This window comes from Cornus florida, unplaced genomic scaffold (assembly GCF_030987335.1).
Source record: "Cornus florida cultivar Cherokee Brave unplaced genomic scaffold, ASM3098733v1 CherokeeBrave_3.0.0_Hap2_Chr06, whole genome shotgun sequence".
NCBI classification, from domain to species: Eukaryota; Viridiplantae; Streptophyta; class Magnoliopsida; order Cornales; family Cornaceae; genus Cornus; species Cornus florida.
In genome coordinates, this window is record NW_026775576.1 from 59376560 (window position 1) to 59386914 (window position 10355).

Genomic DNA, 10355 nt, shown 5'->3' on the forward strand with positions numbered 1-10355 from the left:
AACCTTTGTAACAAATAATTAATGTAATATTACAGTGAAACACTTCCCAGTTTGGTTGGGAAAAAAAAAAAATTTGGAGATATGATTTTTTATGTTTGGAATAAAATATTGGGAGGAAATGAAAGGATTTAGATCAATACATTAAAATTTGGTGAGTCAATTTTGTTGTCTTTTCTATGTGTCAGGAAAAAATAAAAAATATTGTTGTTTTTTCAAAAATGGGTGAAAATGCTAACATTTTCAATGAAACATTATTAACATCAAATTTGTCAACTAAACACCGATAAGTATTTAACACTATTATCTCATTTTATTTTTTTTCTTTTGTAATTAATGGTATCGTTTCTTTTCTTTTTCACCATACGAAACGTTTGCTTAGTTAATTGTGTGTTTTATAAGGCTTAATGGTATTTAATCACTCTTTAGTGTCATTTTGTGGCACATAACCCCTTATGCTGCATTTGGCGGAAAAGAAAAAAAAATAGAATGGAAGAAAAAAAGAAGAGATTGTTATGTATATATTATTGTATGGGGCCCACAACATTAAGTCATCCGTGGCTTATGGAGGAAGCACAATTTTGCTAATACTAAAAGCTTTATAATGGCTTGTTTAGGAAGCTAAAATATGAGCCTATATATATGGCCATGTGTATTTGCTATTGGAGGACATACTTGAATAAAGTTTTCATTTCTCTCTTTTTTGTTCTCCGTCTCTCTGTCTCTCTCTGAAAGCTTTGCTTTATATATATACATAATTTATTATACGTTATTAGCACGAGCTCTATAGAAGAAAAAGCTTTCTCTCCCTCTTTCTATCCCAACTATATATCTATTTTATGATATTAGTTTTAATAGATTGTTTGGTTGGTTTGCTTTATTAAAGAAAATAGTATTGCTAATTCCAAAGGGTAAGAAAATTATAATTAAAGATTATTATTCATAAAATAAATTTGTTCACTTAAATAATATACGTGCTTATACTATGGTCGGTTCTACCACCTTTATTATTTACTGATCCACTAATTATGGTCGATCTTACCACCTTTATTATTTAATGTTTTATGGCTAGTTTTATTGCCTTTATTATTTAATAATTTATTCCCTATGCCTGGTTTTACCACCTTTATTATTTAAATAATTCATATTATGTTATTATTTCATTTCATTCCATTTATTTATATACTATGCTAAATTATATTTTTATATTGTTGTCACATCTAATTATTCTGAAAATATCAAATCTGACAAAGCTGGAATTCGTGGCCCTGGATATTTTTGGCAAAAATTATTTATCTTGGATTCTGGATTCTCAGATCCATTTGGATGCCATGGGCCTTTGAGACACAATCAAAGAAAAAAAATGATGCATCATTGCAAGATAAAGCAAATGCCATGATTTTCCTCCGACGCCATATTAGTGAGGAACTAAAAACTGAATACCTCACTGAAAGAGATCCATTTTGTTTGTGGAATAATTTGAAAAAAAAGATATGATCATAAAAAAACAGTAATCCTCCCAAAGGCCAGGGCTGATTGGCTGCAACTGAGGTTGCAAGATTTTAAAACTGTGGCTGAATATAACTTTGCTCTATTCAAAATCAGCTCTACATTGAAATTATGTGGTGATACTGTTACTGATGAACTTTTGCTAGAAAAAACATTCACCACATTTCACGCCTTGAATGTACTTTTGCAACAACAATATCGAGAGCGTAGATTTAAAAAATATTCAGAGCTGATATCATGTTTACTTGTGGCAGAGCAAAATAATGAGCTTTTGTTGAGAAACCACCAGTCCCGTCCAACTAGATTAACACCGATTGCTGAAACATATGTTGCCTCATCCCGTGATCTTGGACGCGGACGTGGACGTGGACGTGGTCGTGGTGGTAGAAATGAATATGATCGTGGTAAAAATAACTACCACAATAATGAATATGGTCGTGGTAGAAATCATTCTTATTATCGTGAAGAATATCAATCCTCACATTTTCGCAATTAGAGATCTACACCAAATCCTCAAAGGAGAGATCATCATGAAATGAAACAGGGAAAAGGGAAGGATGTGGCTCAACCTTCCAAGGCACACGATAATACTTGTTATTGGTGTGGCATGACAGGGCATTGGCAAAGTATTTGTCGTACACCTAAGCATCTGGCTGAACTTTACCAAGCCTCAATGAAAGAAAAGGGAAAATTAAAGGAAATGAATTTCCTTGATCATGATGAGCCAGTTGACATCACAAATCTAGAAATGAATTTCATTGATCATAATGAGCCAGTTAACATCACAAATTTGGATGTATTTGATTTCTTTGAGGACCGTGATGAAAAAATAGACTTCCTAATTAGTGATGGAAATGTCCACACCAATTAATCTTATTTTCTTTTCATATTCTGTATACTATGTTTTTATTTTCCTTGTATTTTTCTTGTATTAAAGTTTTTATTTTCTAGTTTGTATTAAAGTTTTTTTTGTTATAAAAGTTTCTTTTCTGATAAAGAAATTTGCATGAATAGGAATGGATCTAACTAGTTCCAAAATAAATGGTGAAGACATATGTCTTGCAGATAGTGGAGCAACGCATACAATCCTTCGAGATCAAAAATATTTTTCCCACTTAACTCTGACAGACGCTAGTGTTAGTACTATATCAGGTCCCACCGACTTGATTGAAGGCTCCAGACGAGCCAACATCATTTTACCACATGGAACAAAATTACAAATCAATGATGCCTTATATTCTGCAAGATTTCAGAGAAATCTGTTGAGTTTTAAAGACTTGCGCCGTAATGGGTATCATATTAAGACTGCAAATGAAAGAAATGTGGAATATCTCTACATTACTTCCATTACTTCAGGCAAGAAACTGATATTAGAAAAACTCTATGTTTTCTCTTCTGGGTTATACTATACAACCATTAGAACAATTGAGTCAAATGCTGTGATCCATAAAAAATCTTGTGACCCAAAACTTTTTATGCTTTGGCATGATCGACTTGGTCACCTATGGAGTATAATGATGCATCGAATTATTGAAAATTCACATGGTTATCCACTAAAGGATCAAAAAATCATCTTACCAAATAATCATCTATGCATCGCCTGCTCACAAGGTAAGTTGATTATCAGACCATCCCTTTCAAAAGTCATTGTTGAGTCTCCCCAACGAATTCACGGGGATATATGTGGGCCAATTCATCCACTATGTGGACCATTTCGCTATTTTATGGTCTTAATTGATGCCTCAACACGATGGTCATATGTTTGTCTACTTTCTACTCATAATGTTGCATTTGCTAGACTCCTTGCTCAAATCATCAAATTACGGGCACACTTTCCTGATTACCCAATTAAGACAATTCGTCTTGATAATGCCGCTGAATTTTCTTCTCAAGCTTTTGATGATTATTGTATGTCAGTTGGAATTAATGTTGAACACCCTATTGCACACACTCATACTCAAAATGGTATGGCTGAATCTTTTATTAAAAGACTTCAGTTAATTGGTCGTCCTTTGCTTATGCGAACAAAATTACCTGTTTCTGCCTAGGGTCATGCCATATTGCATGCTGCATCATTAGTTCATATACGACCAACTGCTTATCATAAGTACTCACCATTGCAACTTGTTTTTGGTCAACAACCAAATATTTCTCACATACGAGTTTTTGGTTGTGCTGTATATGTTCCAATTACACCACCCCAACGCACTAAAATGGGTCATCGACGTAGACTTGGAATTGATATTGGTTTTGATTCTCCATTTATTATTAGATATCTTGAACCCCTGACAGGTGATGTCTTTAAAGCACGATTTGCTGACTGTCATTTTGATAAGACTGTTTTCCCACCATTAGGGGGAGAAAAGGCACAACAACAACATGATCTTACTTGGAATGCCCTGAAATTGTCTCATTTTGACCCTCGCACAAATCAATGTGAACGAGAAGTTCAGAGGATCATTCACTTGTAAAATGTTGCAAATCAATTACCTGATGCATTTACTGATACAAAGAAAGTGATAAAATCACATATACCAGCTGCAAATGTGCCAGCACGAATTGCTATCCCTGAGGGACCTTCTGTCAGTAATGTAGCAAATGCATCTAAAACACGCCTGAAGCGTGGTAGACCAGTTGGGGCAAAAGATATTGTTCCTCGTAAGAGGAAATCACAAAGAAAAGTTGGCACTCCTGAAGAGGCCACAAAAGGAGTAACAGATATTATTGATCAATATGAGATAATAGCCTTTGATAAGGCAGAGGTTCTTGATAAATCTCAGGTACCTAAAAATGATGAAATAATAAATATTGATGAGGCAAGAGCAACAGATGATGATATGGCCCTTGATGAGGCACATGTCCTTGATGAGGCAAAGGTACCTGAAAATGATGAGATCTCATTAAATTATGAAACGAGATGGAATAGAAATGAAATTGTTGTTGACAACATATTCTCATATCTCGTTGCTCTTGATTTTGATAATGAGGATCCGGAACCTCAAAAAGTCGAAAAATGTCGACGAAGAAATGATTGGCCAAAATGGAAAGAAGCGATACAAACAGAGCTAAATTCATTAGCTAAACGTGAAGTATTTGGACCAGTAGTCCAGACACCTAAGGGTGTTAATCCTATTGGGTACAAATGGGTGTTTGTACGAAAGCGTAATGAGAAAAATGAAATCGTGAGATACAAAACCCGACTGGTAGCTCAAGGTTTCTCATAAAGACCTGTTATTGATTATGACGAAACATATTCTCCTGTGATTGATGCACCCACTTTTAGATTCATAATACATTTGGCAGTCACAGAAAGATTGCATATGCATCTAATGGACGTGGTTACAATATATTTATATGGATCACTAGATACTGATATTTATATGAAAATCCTAGAAGGATTTAAAATGCCTGAAACAAAACTACGTAGTATGTACTCGATAAAATTACAACGATCCTTATATGGATTGAAACAATCTGGACGAATGTGGTATAATTGCCTTAGCGATTACTTACTCAAAGAAGGGTATGTAAACAATCATATTTGTCCATGCATTTTTATTAACAAATCAGAATCTGGTATTGTTATTGTTGCAGTATATGTTGATGATTTGAATCTTATGGGAACATTGGACGAGATCGAAAAGACGGCCAATTATTTAAAGAAAGAATTCGAAATGAAAGATCTCGGAAAGACAAAATTCTGCCTTGGGTTGCAGGTTGAACATTTTTCGAGCAGTATTCTCATCCATCAATCAACATATACAGAAAAGATTCTGAAACGTTTTCATATGGATAAAGCCTATCCATTGAGCTCTCCAATGGTTGTCCGATCACTTGACATCAAGAAAGATCATTTTCGTCCTCGAGAGGATAATGAAGAACTCCTTGGTCCTGAAGTGCCCTATCTCAGTGCGATTGGTGCTCTTTTGTATCTTGCAAATTGCACAAAATCTGATATAATTTTTTCAATCAATTTATTAGCACGGTACAGTTCTGCACCAACTCGCAGACATTGGCATGGAATCAAACACATATTGTGATATCTTTGTGGTACAACTGATATGGGCTTGTTTTATTCAAAGGCACCAAATTCTCCATTAATTGGATATGCAGATGCTGGCTATCTCTCTGAAACAGGATATGTGTTTACTTGTGGTGACACAGCTATATCATGGCGATCTATGAAACAGACAATGATTGCCACTTCTTCAAATCGTTTTGAGATACTCGCAATTCATGAGGCAAGCAGGGAATGCTTTTGGTTGAGGTTAATGATCCAACATATTCGAACAACATGTGGTCTCTCATCAATAAAAGATAGCCCAACAGTATTATATGAAGATAATGCGGCATGCATTGTACAGATGAAAGAAGGATATATTAAAAGTGACAGGACCAACCACATCTCACCAAAATTCTTTTATGCACATGAACTCCAGAAAAAAGGGTGACATTGATATTCAGAAGATACGTTCATGTGAAAATCTAGCAGATTTATTCACTAAAACGCTTCCAACTACAATATTCAAGAAGCTGGTGCACAACATTGGAATGCGTCAACTAAAGGATCTTCAGGGTTGATCTAATGAGGGGGAGTAATTGATCGAAGAGGTATTGGCATACTGTACTCTTTTTCCTTCGTCCAGGTTTTGTTCCATTGGGTTTTCCTGACAAGGTTTTAATGAGTCAATTTTAACCTATGCAATACCATTTTCAATTACACAAGAATACTGTACTCTTTTTCCTTCGCTAGGGTTTTGTCCTACTCGGTTTTCCTTAGCAAGGTTTTAACGAGGCATATTCTTAGTGTAGTATTGTGGACCCCAAGGGGGAGTGTTATGTATATATTATTGTATGGGGCCCATAACATTAAGTCATTCATGGCTTATGGAGGAAACACAATTTTGCTTATACTAAAAGCCTTATAATGGCTTGTTTAGGAAGCTAAAATATGAGCTTATATATATAGCCATGTGTATGTACTGTTGGAGGATATACTTGAATAAAGTTTTCATTTCCCTCTTTTTCGTTCTCTGTCTCTCTCTGAAAGCTTTGCTTTATATATATACATAATTTATTATAGAGATGATGAAGACATCACTGATAATAATAACGGAGGGTACCTGTGTGATTGGGAGCTTAGTAGGCTGTGTCTTGAAAATTCGAAGAAAAATTAGTTACAGTTTTAACTAAATTTCAGATATTTTATTAAAATATATTTATAAAATGTAAGAAAATTTAATGGATCGGTACACACGGTCCGATTTAGTATGAATCTTTATGGAACTGAAACTGAAATTGTTCCCAACAGTTCCTAAAAATTGGAATTAGAATCAGAATCGTTGGGACATAAAACCAAACCGATTATACGGTTTTGGTTCCAGTTGGGTTCCGGTTCCTTCCATTTTTTTTTTTTTTTTTTTTTTTTTTCAGCAATAACTTGAGAAAGGCAATACCTTAGGCCACAACAAGCATCAATATATATATATATTCAGTAAACATAGGTATATATATATATTTTGGGTAAATATAGGCATATATATCAGTAATTATATAATTAAAAAATAATATATATAATTATTAGTACATTTTGGATTCCTAACGGTTTGATCGGTCAATTATATAATTATTAGTACGGTTTCGGTCACGGACAGATCTAGGAATTCATACGAGGGGGACAAATTTATATAGAGGGTTTATTTTTATTTTATTTTTATAATTTCAGTGGGAGTAATTTCAAAATTTTATGAGTATAAATGCAAAAATAAATAAATTTAAAAGTGTAAAATGCAATAATTAAAATTTTCAGTGGGTGCGAATGCCCCCACTGAGCCCTTAACAAATCCGTGCCTGATTTCGGTTTCTAATGGTTCGATTCTCTGTGCACCCTTAGTTACTGTGGGCCAACAGCCTCCTTGAATCTTTAAAATTAATAAGAGTGTGTGTTGTTGAAATCATTTTTGCTTGCAATTGTTTCCTTGATTCTATATGAACCGGGTATACTGCATAAATTTTTTTTTTCCATCATTTATTATATTTAACTTTTTAAATTATTTTTAATAACTTTCTCATACGTTAATTTTGGTTGTTAATCTTTCTCTTCTTACTATTTAGTGTTTGTGTACTTACTACGTACACACACATTCTAAGTTAAACAAATTTCCTAAAATTAACAAAATGTGATACATTTTGCTAAGTAATTTATAAATCTTTTTTTAGAAAAGGTAATGTTTAATATAGGGTAATTTACACAGACCTCCTCTATAGTTTGCCCTAATTACAGGGAGTACCCTTTCTGTTTCAGAAATTACGCGGACCTCCCATACTTTTGAAAATATCCTACACGGACTTCCTTTCTATTAGAGTCAACGGCAGTCAACGACGAAAAATGATGACATCAGCTACTATTTTTCATAAAATGCCAAAAATACCCTTGTCCCTACCAATTGATATATATATGATATTATATATATATATATATATATATATATATATATATATATATATCTTTGCTAGCACCATGATCTTTATGGGTTTGTCCGTTTCATGGTAATGGATTATCAATCATCTTCATTTGGTATACACACACACACACACACACACGCAGTCCACATCACCAAAGAGGTCTGTAATGATTTGTCCGGCGATATTTCTATACGTTTCCTCTGCTCGAAGCGCTATCCGATATTTGACGATAGGGTCCCCAAAATTGATTACAGACTAGGGTTAAACACAAACCCAAAATTGATTTTTCAAGGTATGAAGAGAAGTGGTTTATGGGCATATTGGTTTAAATGATTTGATTATTTATGGCCATCCTTTATTTTTGCTCGCTAAGAAAACCAGACCCTCACCGCCAGTAAGAAACAAAAAAAAAAGACCCATAATTCTCTGTATGACTTAGATCATTCAAAGCAGATCTCGTTATAGCCCTAACCTTAATTAGGTTTCGATTACGACTTAGAATCTGAATCGAGCGAGACTAAACACGAATCGGGAAGAAGATTCAGATAGAGAGAGGTGAAGAGGTCAATGTGGATGTCCTTGGTGGCGACACCGTCGGTAAAGGAAGGGTTAACAAGACCCAGAATCACCAAGCTTCCTCATCTTATCCAGAATCACCAAGCTTCCTCGTCGTCATACCTCTGCTTTCTCATCGTCATTATCGCCAAGCTTCCTCGTCGTCATCATCACCAAGCTTCATCGCCATCTTCATTTTTGCTCTCCGACTTCGAATTCAAATCTCCATTACTATAACTATAACAATACAGTACTAGTACATATACAATATCACTCCTCGAATTAAATCAAATTATGCCAATCAATTAATTTGATCATTTTAAAACCCTAGATTTACACACACACACACACACACACACACACACATAAAGATAGATTAATAATCAGAGATATGAATGAATAGATGTAATACCCCTAATTTTAAAAAGGATAGTCTCGGTATTTACTTATTATTTTTATTATATTTTTTGCTTGATTATTTGGTTTAATTATTTTTATTTATTAATTTTATGTGACATGTATTTAGTTGGCATTTATTGTTTAAGTGTTTTAATTGTTTAATTATGAATTTTATTTTCGTTAATTGTTTCTTATTTTCTTTAATTGGGTTGTGTATTTAGTTATATGTGTATTTTCTGTAATTGGATTAGTTGGTCATTCTAATGTGTAAATTGGTTTATTTAAATATTTTAATTAGACTAAATTATAGTTTAAATTAGTATCAGTTACTGTATTAAAATAAATTACTAACTGGTTTAATTTTAAACAGTAGGGTTCCCTAAGAGCTTATGCGTATGTAGCGCGAGTATCTTATAACCTAGATTGCTATATGGGCTGACTGACTAGAGTTTTACATTAGTGCTCTGGCTTTAATTAAACAAAGCTTAGGGTTTAGGATTTTTACGCCTATTTATACATAGTTGTATCTGTATTAAGGGTTGGAAAACCCCTACTCACGTAACATAGAGACAGAAAGTTACAGAGTGAGGCTTTGAGAGAGCAGAGCAAGTTTATGAGGTTTCCAACCGAGGCTTCAAGATTTGGCTTAGGAAAAGGGAAGAACAGAAGTAATAGGAGGCTAGACAGTGTTGCAGTGGTTGCCGGAAGTTAGGATGACGGCGACAAGTTTTGAGTCTAAAACTACAGGCAAGTTCTTCTCTTCCTCCTTCCATCTGGCTTGTGTTCTGTGCACCTAGATAATCTCTAGGGTTTAATTAATTATTAAATTAGAACTTAAATGCTTACCATATAATATATTGATGATCTTTGCGTGTAAAAATCAATTCTGTTTAATGCTTGCAAGTCTTGTTTCAGTTATCTGTTTTAAGCATGTTTTGTTGTTAGCAATTTTAGTTTCTGTAATTGTTTTTAACCTCTGTAAATAAATCACGGGGATGATTATGGGGTGTTATAGGACTCTTAAGATCCATAGTGAAGAGGAACAGAGGGGTTGAACTAGAACTGCTATTGCAAAGTTTCAGATTTGTTCCTAACGCGTGTTAGTTCGGTAGCAAATTTAACCTCTATAATTGTTTCTAATGGTTGTTATCAAACCTTTGGGATGCTCCTGGGTGTTAATAAGATGCTTAATATCTACTTTAGAAACCAACAGAGTGGTAGGAATTGATCAGAGAGGGAGCAGACGGACTGAAACGAAGCAACGGGGACAGAGGCTCTCAAAGGATGTGAGAGCCGACTCCATGGATGTGGGAGCCGGCTCCCACAACAAGTAGAGCCGGCTCTAAGGACTCCTAGAGCCGGCTCTAGGCTGAAAGAGCTTGCTCCCAAAATTTGGAGCAGGCTCCCTTTTGCAATATATGATTAATTTT